This window comes from Podarcis filfolensis, assembly GCF_964270895.1.
Source record: "Podarcis filfolensis genome assembly, chromosome: 5".
Lineage (NCBI taxonomy): Eukaryota > Metazoa > Chordata > Lepidosauria > Squamata > Lacertidae > Podarcis > Podarcis filfolensis.
In genome coordinates this window covers 9,296,457-9,308,156 of record NC_139608.1, presented here as the reverse complement: position 1 = coordinate 9,308,156, position 11,700 = coordinate 9,296,457, and the positions used below count along the sequence as shown (strand labels likewise).

Below are 11,700 nucleotides of genomic sequence, written 5' to 3'. Positions count from 1 at the left end.
TTTTAAACCGCATAGAACTGGCTATGTCTATTTCTTCAGGAAAAAAAACAGCTGGAGGGAGGTGGTCCAGATCTGGACTATGGTGCAAAGAAGAAGGCTAAATCCTTTCTTCCTTTGACTGTTTTCTGGGCAAGTAGTAGCTTTAAGGGGAGGAAGGAATCTCCCATGCTCCATCCAGATAACTCTTATCCTGAACCTCTGCTGCCTTGCAGGATGTCTTCGGGAGAAGAAAAGGATAAGGACCCTACATAAATATACAGTGGAGTGCCTAAGAAAGTTAGGTGGCACCTTGTGCACCTCCTTCCGGCAACTCCTGCTCTCCTTTCCTTTGCACCATATCAGCAAGGCCAAGAGGGAGATCTTGTCATCTGGGCAGCCCAGGACTTCCATATGCACTTGTCCAGGCTTGCGCCATGGACAGTGCTGCTAGCACAGCAGTTTGACTTCACCCCTGGAAGCACACTCCATTGTCTCTCTCAGAAAAAAACAGATGCCAACAAAAAAGGCAACTTCACAAGCTCATTGCAATGTGCGAGAAGCATCATGTACCTACAACAAATCAGAATATTTTGGGTTTTTCTGGCCTTTGAAATCCACCCTGTCATCTATGTTACTTGCATCCTGAATTTTCATTAGCATGCTCAAGGTGGAGTAACAAAATTAGAATCGCAGAATCAGAGAATTGTAGAGTTGGAAGGGACCCCAAAGGCCAACTAGTTCAACCCCTTGCAATACAGGAATCTCAACTAAAGCATCCATGACAGATGGTCATCTGACCTCAGCTTAAAATGAAACTGCGCAAAGCACTTGGGCCAAAGCAATACCCTATGGTTATTGCAGATATAAGAATCATAATGATTCAGAGGTGGCTGGTTTTCTCTCCTCCTGCTGCTACTGCTGATAGTTAATGGTAAAAATGGAGCATGTGGTTTAGACAGAAACCTAGGAAGGTACTTTATACCAAGTCAGATGAATGGTCCACTTAGCTCAGTATTCTCTACCAACAATGTGTCAGGAGTGTGTGCAGGAGCCAGGCCCTGTAACCAGTAGGGCTTCGCAGGACTGGGGCCTTCCTAAGTTTGTTCTGGAGAGGCAAGGCGTGGCCGCACAGGTGAGGCCGCTTGGTAACTCACTGCACCTGGTGGCAAGAGCCGGGAAGGGATATAAGGTCAGCATTTCCCTTCGGCTCTTTGCCACAGTAACTTGTTTCCTGCCTTGCTGCGTTTGGCTTCTTGCTTCCTGAGCCTTGGACCTTGGCTTCTTGACTCCTTGCTTCTTGACCCTTGGATCCTTGACTTCGTGACTCCCTGCTTCCTGACCCTTGGATCCTTGACTTCGTGACTCCCTGCTTCCTGACCCTTGGATCCTTGACTTCATGACTCCCTGCTTCCTGACCCTCAGACCCCTGGCTTCTGGACTCTCGTTCCTGCTCCCACCCCGCCATTTTGCCCCCAGTCCCGATGTCCTCAGCCGGGACTTCGATCGCCTGTAGACCGGACCGTGACACAATGACTGGCAACAGATCTCCAGGGTTTCATTCCTCCCCAGCCCTCCCTGGAGATGCCAGGGTTCAAACCTTCTGCATACAAGGTGTGCAGTCCATGACTGACCCACAGACATTTCCCATAAGAGGGACTGATAAGAGTCTGGGATGCTGGAGAGGCTTCAGGCTCTGAAGCTCACACTCAAAACCCAAGCCAGCAAGGATGCTCAATGGGTGGCCTGGGACTTGAGTGAGTCACCACCTCTCAGCTTAAAGGCTTCAACGAAGGCTGTTGAGAGACTAAAGATGGCACTCTGAACTCTCTGGAGGAAGAATGAGGTGGCATTGTCACGAATTTGTAGCACAATACACACACGACCTTGATCTCTACCATCCTGGGCAAGAATTGACTTGCAAGGCAACACAACTGAAATTCTTATGTCAACGAATGCAACGGCCATGGAAAACGATACCACCCAAAACCCTTTCATGTAGCCCATATTAATCCCAACTGGCACAACATAACTCTGCTTTTGCAACACAGCAGACAATATACACCGGAACAGATTTCAAACAGTGCCGACTACAATCCAAATAATCTAATCTCAGATGTTTATCCAAGAAAAAGAAAACATCGCCCTCAGACTGCATTGAGAAGCATTTTCCATTTCTGCTCTTTTTCTTGATTAGTCCACTACCAATGGCAATCCAAGCACAATTGCTTACATTATTTGAATGAAATTCTTCATACAGTATAGGCTACTGTAGCATCTACTGTACAAACTTACTGTAGCATGACATCCTTTAAGTAATATCTGCTCCGCAGTGTATCAGAAAGTTGTTTTTGAGATGTGGGGTAGCGCATGCTTTGTCTGAATGACCTGATTATCTCCTTGTTGTGAATCATCTCCTTCGTTTAATGAATTTGGTAATTTAGGGAAGGCACATGAAAGTTCCTCTTAGGTGATGACTGGTTTTTATGCCTCTGATCTATTTTGCAGGTCTTGTCCAGGCTCCCACCCCAAACACAGAGACAGAGGCTCTTACTTGTAAGTAAGAAAGAGATATTTATTCAGGCAAGTAATGGCACAGGTTCAGCGGCAGGCAAGAGTCACAATTCAGGAGTTCAGGAAGAGGACAGAAGTTCAGTACTGGAAGTGATAAAAGTGTCCCAACATATTTTGCTGGGGAGAAAACCCCCAATTTTACTTGAAATTCACTTTCGGTGAAACCTTAGTCAGTGGCGTAGCGTGGGGGGTGCAGGGGGGGCCGGCCGCACCGGGCGCAACATCTGGGGTTAGGGCAAATCCACGGGTTAGGGGGCGCAAATCCACGGGTTAGGGGGCGCAAATCCACGGGTTAGGGGGCGCAAATTACTTGCCTTGCCCTGGGTGCTGACAACCCACGCTACACCACTGACCTTAGTTGTAGATCCATAGGTGGTGGACCTGTGGGAGGGTGGCAATCGTCTGGGGGCAGGTGTTTCAAGAAATCAGTTCCATTACGGGACAGCGGGGGCACACTTTCCTGTAGTTGGCCTTATTTAACCTCCTTATCGACTCTGATCACGACCTGAAACAGAAGGAACTGATCAGCCGCTTGTTTTCAGTAGCTTAAAATCATTATTGCCTGTAACTGGAAAGACTCTACGGGGGTTTATTGAGAGTTATGCCATCACAAAGTGTGGCAAATCACATTTTTAGAAAAAGTTAATCCCAGAATGTCCTGCTTTTCCTTAGGATGTCCCTATTTTCATTGGAGAAATGTTGGAGGGTATGGAGTTATCCAACCCCTGAACCATCTGAAGGCAATCCTGTATAGGGAAGTTTTATTAATGTTTTACAGTGCTAGATGTGCTGAACTTGCCTAAGAAATGCTGCACATCCTATCAAAACCCTTACCTCGCTTTCCTCAAAATTTATCTGTGGGTTTGTCAAATTCTCAAATTAACGTGGAATTTTCTTTTACCTGAAATTTCACTGGCATCCTGTACTAGCACTTGCATTTTGTTACGTGCTTTGAGATGCGGTAGACTGTTCTGTGGACCGGTAATCAGAAACGAGGATTTCAAAATAAGAACAATTTTTTTAAAAAATAAAAATATTTCAAGCCTTTCTCTGTAAGGCTACAATGGCCCACCCTCTGAGCACAGAATCCTAGCAGCACCCTGAAAACATTGGTTGAAGTAACCGGACCACGTAGAAGTTCTGCTATTTATGAAATGTTATTTACTTCTGGTACAGTAAATACCTTCTGTGTTTAATTTGCATTAGGGTTTTTCTTTCATTCTTCTTTAGTTTTCTAACAAAACTAGAATTTCACAACACAGAAATTCTGCCAGCTTGTTCTTCGGCAAAGCAACTGTTTCCCCATGAGGCTCGATCAACATGCATTTGAATTATGGAGAAAAGAGATCAACTTGGAAGATGTGTGCAATTATATATATATATATATATATATATATATATATATATATATCACAGAGGGGCACTTTGATCTTAGCTCAGATAACAGCTGCTATACCTGAGAGAATTTTTGAGTCGATATATCCTTCAGCCCAGGAAGGCCTCAGGGGAGGTGTCCGGTTGACCTCAAAATAGAGCCCAGGTACCTGATACCTGAGGTAGGGTCTTTGAATGGGCAAGCGAACCTGGCATCAGTGTTTTATCATCCTGTCAGTCTTGCGTTTCTGGCTAGACACATCGAAGACAGGAAAGGAAACCCCAACAGGGATTCGAGTTGAACCTTTGGGGCTCTCCCCTCCTGCCCCTCATTGTAAAAATAAAAGGCAGCTTGCCAAAATGCCACGATGAGATTGTGGCTGCTCTCTCGTGTTCCCTCTCGCTTCACCTGCAACTGCACAAAGTGGCCTGTTTGAGAGACGTGATCCTGAGTCCTTGGTGCAAAAGCTTAAAGTCGCACCGCACAGCAGGAAGCATCATGAAGCAAAAGGGATTGGGTTAGTTATGCCCGAAGCAGTCAGCTACTCAACAGGCACTCCAACCATTCTGGAGAATCAGATGTCCACAACAGAAAGTTCTTTCAGCCACAGAAAGTTCTGCGATCTGAGAGACATACTTTTGATCACTGTGGATCGCAGAAGTTTCTGCAACTGACGTCTGGGAAGTATCAGCTCGGTGTGGCACTTTGCTCTTATTTATGGCTGCAGGTTGTAGCAGCAGCTATATTACTACCAATAGTAGCTGCTACCGGTAGTAGCTGCTCCCACCCAGGCACCAGTCAGGTGCACATCTACTTAGGACAAATGCTCCCACTGGGAATGACCACATATTGGAGGAAAACAGACGTACCTAAAATTGAAACCAGCTGTAAGAAATTGAGCAGTTGGGAACCCTGAAACCAGTCTTACAACTGTGGTAAGCATGAAGCGAACAAACTTATAGGACAATTCCCACTTTCCCTATATTCTACTAAGAGCATCAGATTCCTTTAAAGGGCCAGAACTGAAAACACCTATTATCAAAGGGATTTCCATACCCTAACCATTTTGTTCCCATTTTTCTAAATATATATTCAGAAAGATGGAGAACACTCACCAAGTTCTGGCCAAACAGTGAGGGGGGGGTCTCCTCCTGTCAATTATGTTGCCTGCCTATAAATGGAAGAGGTACCGGGGAGTAATTTTTAAAGCCCTAAATAATTTAAGCGAATAAGTTACCCCTAGGCCAGGTGTTCAATTTATGCAGATGGTAAAAATAAATTATTCAGAAATGGGAGGCAGGTAAAACAGATGGGAAAGGCAGCCAAACCAAGAGCCCCTGGGGGCAGCTGGTTTGCAGTTGTCGAAATACAGCTCATACAACAGTCAAATGCTGGTGCTAAAAGGCAACATTATCATACCAAATAACGAGAGGCCTACCAAATGGTGGGAAAGGTTGCAATGAGTAGTATGGTTTCATGACCCCATAGGTCTCAAATATGTAAATGGAGGGAGGGCAGAGGGTCTGTTGCACCAATCTGGTGCCCTCCAGCTGTTTTGGATGATGACTCCCATTGACCAGCTGTGCTGACTGGGGCTGATGCGATTTGTGTGGGATGTGATCCATTGGAGCAGTCAAATACAACATTCCTTGTTTCCCTAGAGTGGACACAGGAAGGGGGACATTACTCCAGAAGGTATAACTTCCTGTTCCACTGGTCTGGAGCGTCCTCTCTCTGCACGTGACCAGGGAGACGGGTGTGATCCTGTCTGACTCCATAAAATAGCCGAGTCACTCAGCCATCTTTCTCTTGATGCCATGCGGCTCTCCTGCATCCATTCTGTTCTCTTGGTGCTGTTCTCTTAATGTATTTTGCTGTCTGCTGGCTCTCAGCAGCAGCACATGGGCTCAAGCCCCATAAGGGATGAACTCACACTATGTTCTGTAACGACAAGCTAAAGTCCGCCTTCAGGGATCATACTGTGAACTGACTGTGAGTAAACTTATTGTTAGGGATGCGGGTGGCGCTGTAGGTTAAACCACAGAGCCTAGGACATGCCGATCAGAAGGTTGGCGGTTTGAATCCCCGCGACGGGGTGAGCTCCCGTTGCTCGGCCCCTGCTCCTGCCAACCTAGCAGTTTGAAAGCACGAAGTGCAAGTAGATAAATAGGTACCACTCTGGCAGGAAGGTAAACGGCGTTTCCGTGCGCCAGAAGCGGCTTAGTCATGCTCGCCACATAACCCGGAAGCTGTACACCGGCTCCCTCGGCCAATAAAGCGAGATGAGCACCGCAACCCCAGAGTCGGTCACGACTGGACCTAATGGTCAGGGGTCCCTTTACCTTTACCTTTAAACTTCTTGTTACTTTTAAGGAAAGACTCTTGTGTCTTTATTCTTTTAAGAAGGATCAAAGGGGACACCTTTGATCAAGCCAGACTGGATTGCTTAACTAAAGAGATTCAAACAAATCTGCAGACTAGCTTCCTGCTGTATTGAGGTGAATCTGCTCTGCTACATGACTCACTAGCATGAGTGAAGGAAGAATAATATTTAATCAACATATCATCTCCTACTATCCTTAACATTCCCACAATTTGCAGTCCGAATCAGCTAGAGGTGAAAGCTGTTGGTGAAAGCTGGTCTCATGGGAATCGTCTCATGTCGAGAAAACTTTTCATTGCAACTACATCTAAGGAATACATATGTGCAAATTAATTTAACATTTGACAAAGCTGCTTGGGCACCCTTGAAGACACTTGAGTTTTGCGTTGTTATTTTTAATCAGCTTTGGTTTTGCAGACAATATCTCCACCTTGATCCTGCGGCGAAGTCTAAATCCCCTGTTTTGACATCAGTTTGGATGCTACACAATTGAGTATGACATCATAAGTTTATTTTCAGTGCGTAGCCAGGAAGCAAGGAAGGGTGAATGAACAAAGGGCTCTTAAATGAGAAGGGAAGCGGTAGATGAGCCCTATAAAAGATAGAGTGGATCAATTACTCCTCAAAAACAGGAAACTGGTGTCAAAATTCAGTGGAGAAGTCAAATCAAACACATTTCTTTTTCAATCGTACCTAAAAATAATGCTCAAGGTCTACATGAAACGCTCCTTCATGTTCCAACTAAAGGCCAGTGTTGTCCTCTATATGAAATTTTGTATTTAAAATAGTAATTCAGAACATAAATTGATAGCATAAGTACAACCACAGTCAACTTTGCTCCACTTTCTTTAAGTGGCAAAACTAATTGCACCAACTTGCTCTGAGAATGGCCCCTGCCTGGTCTGGAGCTGGCCTAGCCAAATGCCATCAACCATGGAGTGCCTTGCCAGGAAACTGTGGCAATTGACTTTCTCTCTGGTTTGAAACACAGCGATGACTTACCCAGAATGCTCTGTAGCTCAGCACAACGCCACTTTAATAATTCTGTTAGCGTTAAAGTCAACTAGCCGAGAATGCGATGGGTGGAGGTGTTGCTTAGCAACCAGGCAGAGCCGGATGGATTTTGCTGAGGCAGCACATCTGCTGATTGGGTGTGTAGTTCTGAGGGAATTTTCCACCTCTGTATGTTTGATTGAATGTTACCTTGCTACGTACAAGGCTTGAACTAAGAAAGACAAAACCCTCAAGATGCCTGCTGCTTTGTTCAGTTTTTACCAGATTATTTATTTATTTGTTAAATTTGTATACTGCCCTTCATCTGAAGATCCCAGGGCAGTTCACAAACGGAAGAACACAAAATGAGGATACAAAATACATAACGAGACAATAACAATAACAAACTGTTATGTATTGAAGTTCTCACCCTGGGTCAGCAGGGGGATACTGTAGATAGTTTTCACTCAGGTCCACGTCAGTTATTTTAGGCGGGAAACCCTGGGTTGTTTTTGCTACAATGTTGACAGCCGGCTGCCTATAAAAGCAGGCCGGCTGAGCTGTTTGCTGTTCAGTTCTGTCCAGCTTACAAGAAAAGAGCTGCTCTGGAGAAATCGCTGTGTCGTCTGCTATGTTCGCCCACAACTTAACACAAACCAATAACCCCTTCCCATAAACATATTTTGTATGTAGTTTTTCACTAATATACACATTTCTTCAAGCATCTCCCCCTAATATGATGCATTTTATGATGCTTCCACATTTATTTATTTATTTATTTATTTATTTATTTAAATGTATATACCACTTGATTGTAGAAAAACCTCAAAGCGGGTAACAAAAATTCCTCTTCGTATACATTTACATACACATTGTTTGCTTGGTGGAAAACCGCATTGCAAAATTTGCAGACGTGTGGGTTTCCAAGGATAGCTGCGTTTCACTTTGCATATTGGTCTGAGAAGTGCAAATTAGTTGGCTTCTCATTAAAAGTGAGTCAGCACTGAATTCTTTCCCCATCCCTAACTTCTGTACTGCGCACACAGAGCAGCAGCAGCAACCTGTACTGTACCCCCGTTTTTAAAAGAAGAAGAAGAAGGAAGATGATTGAGTCTCGTTTTCTTGTCAGGTCAAAGGTCAGGCAGATCCACAATTAAGGTCAACTGAATGTGCAGAGCAGGGTTATGGGAGAAGACCGCTATCTGATTAGCGAGCAAATTGCTGTAAGAGCTGTCAATCACATTTTGAGAAACTGGGCCATATTTTTTTTTAAAAAAAAATCATTTCGCTCTAGCTTCACCATGGCCAGCCAAAGGCACAAAATTCTGGGCTCTTTTGGGGGGAGCTGATGATGACTACCATTCAGCTACCACTGAAAGGAAGTTTTCATTCCAGTCCTGCAATCTCATCACATATTAAGATAATTCCTTTCGTTTCCTAGGCTTCAGCACTTCTGAGGTTCATACATACAGTAGCTTGAATTCAGCAGTGCTCTCGTAGGCACTTGTTGCTTTTCTAAAATGTCAAAATTAACCCGGGTCAGCTGTACAGTAAGGAAAAGAAGTGGGTTGGGAATCTGGGGGAAAAAATTGATTTTGTTTGCACTTTAATGGGGAATAACCTAAATTACACATTTCAAACCCATATGTGAACTGAAGCACAGCTATCCTTTGAAAATTGTACATTTCTGAATTTTTCAGTGCAGCTCTCCAACAAACAAATGTCTACATATATTGGGTGAAATTAGTGAAAAGATCCTCTTAAATCCAGTTCTCCACATTTCTGTAGCAATATTCAATTTTCGTGCATTTCCCCCCCATAATATGTCCATTTTTATATGCAGCTCTGACTAATGTATATTTTTTTTGCACGCACTTTCCCTGAATAGAATGCATTTTGTGTGTCATTTGTAAGCTTAGGTGCCTTTTCAAATAAGGCCTGCAATGTACTACTATGGGCCATTTGTTTTACAAACGTCCAGAAAGAATGCTTAGTGCTTTCGTTATAAGCAAGCCTGGCATCTGTTTAATATAAATGTGTAAATATATAGTTGCATGTAGGAATTATTACTGTCTTTTAGAGTATCACAGGGAACCTCAAGAAGAACAGCACCCGTCTGGCCAATGACACGGCTGTTTTTTACATTTGTTGGATCTTTGGGGGGGGAGATTACAAGAAATCGACGTTTTTCTCTAAGTGGAGGAGCTAAGTAAGGATATAGCATGCATTCTTTGGGGAAGAATCTGTGCTTTTAGAAGGTATCCATTGTGTTACCAGATCTGCCAGCAAAAGCACAATAAAACTAATCCTTTGACTCTGGAAAGTCTGTGCATATTGCCGTCGCAGATGTGCTGAAGCGTTTGGTGGGGCATCAAGGCCCCCGTTCCCCCAGTTCACATACTTTTGCATTTCCAGTCTTGACTTATCTTGGAGCATAGATGGGGAATTGATGATGCAGTTCTCCATTAGCTATGTCTTCTCAGGAAGACCAGAAGCATCTTAAAATGCTGTGAGGGGAAATAGCTGTCGGCTTCATCGTTCTCTGAGCGTAGTAAGGAAGTGCTCCTTTCATAAAGGAAGGGCACTCTGCACATGATCATAATCACTTTGCCCATAAACTCTTTTAAAAACCAGAAAGGAACTTCTCACCTGCGCAGAGGTTCTCAGTCCTATTTGGCAGCATTATTGTAAACAGAAAGTTACAACCATATCAAACAGCTGTATACTTGCCTAAAATCATAGATCTGGAAGACCTTAAGGAACTGATTCCCTATCTGAAGGTTGGATCCATCCACCCCCACAGATGATATTTTCAGAGAAAAGGAGATGAGTTTCTTTCTCATACTGATGCTTTGGTTTCTACACAATCTCCAGGGCATATACCTATGCATAGAATCAGAAAATCACTGAAGGGAAGAAGGGATCCACAAAGGACATCTAGTCCAGCCCCCTGCAATTCAGGAATTTCAACTAAAGCATCCATGACACATGGTCATCCAACCTCTGCTTAAAAACCTCCAAGGAAGGAGAGTCCACAACCTCCTGAGGAAGTCCATTCCACTCTCGAACAACTCTTACTTTCAGAAAGTTCTTATTGATGTTTATTTGGGATCTCACTTCTTGCAACTTGAATCCATTGCTTCAAGTCCTACCCTCCGGAGCAGGAGAAAACAAGCTTGCTCCATCTTCCATGGGACAGCCCTTGAGATATTTGAAGATGGCTATCATGTCTCCTCTCAGTATCCTCTTTTCCAGGTGAAACATACCCAGATTCTTCAATCATTCCTCATAAGGCTTGGTTTCCAGACCTTTGATCATCTTGGTTGCTCTCCTCTGCACATGTCCCAGCTTGTCAATATCCTCCTTAAAATGTGGTGCCCAGAACGGAACACAGTACTCCAGGTGTGGTCTGACCAAGGCAGAATAGAGTGGTACTCTTATACCCCATCCATAGTGTCCTGATCAAGGGAAATAACAGACAGACAGATTATTATTATACTTCTGTTGATCCAGCCAAGAATAGCATTAGCTTTTTTTGCTGCTGCATCACACTGTTGACTCACACTGTTGTTAAGCTTGCGGTCCACCAAGACCCCTAGATCCTTCTCACATGTTCTGCTGGCAAGTCAACTGTCCCCCACCTTATATTTGTGCAAATCTGCATATACTAATTTAAATGTATAAACACATCTGTGTATAAGAAAAAAAGCTGTCTTATACTGAGTCAGATCACTGGTCTATATAGCTTAGTATTGTGTACACCAACTGGCAGCAATTCTCCACAGTTTCAGGCAAGGAGTCTCTCCAAGCCTTACCCGGAGATGCAGGGAATCGAATCTGAGACTTTCTGCCTTCAAGGCAGGTGTTCTTTCATTGTGGTATGGCCTACCCCCTAATCAGATGGTGGGTAGTAAACAAATTTTGGAACAATTGAGGTTTTTTTTGGGGGGGTTAAGAGAGGGAAAAATTCTGGAAATATAGGACCCACCACAAAAAAATTGGGCCTCAGACCCACCTCGAGCACCCCTGAACATATTCCTTGCAAAAGTTAATAGATTTGGGCTACAAGGAAGAAATCCTTTCCCCTAGGAACACCCACACAATTTCTGTATTGCTTCCAGAGCAGCGTGATGGTGTGGGTGTGAGGTCTCTAGATCGACAAATATTTAAGCCCAATTAAAACTCAAGAAGGAATTTGCTTTGCTCTCCCTCCCCCCCCCCGTATTTTAATTCTCTGAAACAGCACGAGGCATCTAGCTTCCCTTTCCCCCTCCCACCAACTCCCTTCCCTGAGCTGCTGGTGTCCCTTGCTACTTCTGCCGAAACCTAATATTAGTAACAGCATGTACAGAGGGGATCTGGACCATGAATTAATAAAGAGGCGCTTGTCATGGAAGAG

The 11,700-nt window shown here is 44.1% G+C and overlaps 1 long non-coding RNA gene across 2 annotated transcripts; it reads right to left on the bottom strand.

Moving 5' to 3' along the window:
* Nucleotides 1-2,565: 2,565 nt before the first annotated feature.
* On the bottom strand, nucleotides 2,566-4,384 carry LOC310762498. Of its 2 annotated transcripts, none has more exons than XR_014548029.1 (3): nucleotides 4,334-4,384; nucleotides 2,904-3,055; nucleotides 2,566-2,715 (listed from the first exon to the last, which is right to left on the bottom strand). It is a non-coding gene; the product is annotated as an uncharacterized lncRNA (long non-coding RNA). The 2 variants fall into 2 exon arrangements; XR_014548030.1 differs by lacking the exon at nucleotides 4,334-4,384 and adding an exon at nucleotides 3,452-3,524.
* Nucleotides 4,385-11,700: the final 7,316 nt, after the last annotated feature.